Below are 1157 nucleotides of genomic sequence, written 5' to 3' on the forward strand. Positions count from 1 at the left end.
CCGGCTGTCCCAGTCACCCCAGCCCTGCGCTTGCTCCCAGGCACACACACAGCCAGGCGCGGGCAGCCCCCTCCGCAGGGGACGGGGCGTCCGAGCACCCCCCGCCCGGGCAGAGACACAGACAGAGTGAAACATTGCAAAGCGTAGGAAAAGATGGAAAAGGTGCTACCTTGGCAACTAGAGGAGGTTGGGAGCCAGCTGGTGGGCTGGGGGCGGTCGCGCTGCCTGCCTGCCTGCCCGCCGCCGGTACTCTCCTCGACTACGCGTATTCTTAAGCAATAACAACGTAATCCGTATTATCCACCCAAGAATACCCGTCACCGAAGAGAGTCAGAAAGCTGCTGCTGTAGCTGCTGCGGCTGGTGGAAGTGTTGCACCGGGACAATAAATCCATAACTATAATTCCCCTCTAGAAGAAGGAGAATCCACAAGGCTTGCCGAGTGATCTTGTCCCATATCCAATGGACTCTGAACCTTCGCATCCTGCGGAGGCAAACGAGAGGAGCAGGCGTTTAATACACACTCGTACAGTCCCTCTGCTCTCCTGCTGCTTTACTGGAGTGGGCAAGGTCTTGCAGGCGAGGTGAAAGGATATAAATCAAAGTAAGGTTGAGTTTACCTGGTGATTGCCTGGTTTCTTCCTCTGTGCTTCTCTGGTGTACTATTCCCTAGCTGTACGCTCCATCAGCTCTCTCTGGGAGCTTGCAAGAGATGTCACACGCAGCAACAGATTCCTGTGAAAGAGATGCACGGTTAAGCACGCAAATATTACAATTCTGTTTGCATAGGTGGGCTTGGGAGAGCTTCGATAAAGCGGCAGCCACGCCTGAGAGACTTTTCATCTGGGCTTTGGAAATGCATTTTACGAGTCCTGGCTCACACTGACTGGATGTGCTACCGAGAGGAGGGAGGGTGGGAAGGGAAGCGATGGAGAGAAAGAAAATCAAATAAAGAAATGGCAAAGGCTCCGAGCTCAGAAGAGTCTGCCAGGCCCCCGAGGTGCCGGAAAAATCTGAGGCGAAAAAGGCTTCAAAGTACAAATTCAGCGCACTTTTCGCTCCCCCCGTGTGCCCGAGCGGCAGAGCCCGGGGCTGCCGGGCGCCGGTCCGGGCAGGCGGCTCCGCGGGGGCGGGCGGGGCAGCGGCAGCACCTCTACC

Source organism: Chaetura pelagica, unplaced genomic scaffold (genome assembly GCF_000747805.2).
Source record: "Chaetura pelagica isolate M959 unplaced genomic scaffold, ChaPel_1.0 scaffold69, whole genome shotgun sequence".
Lineage (NCBI taxonomy): Eukaryota > Metazoa > Chordata > Aves > Apodiformes > Apodidae > Chaetura > Chaetura pelagica.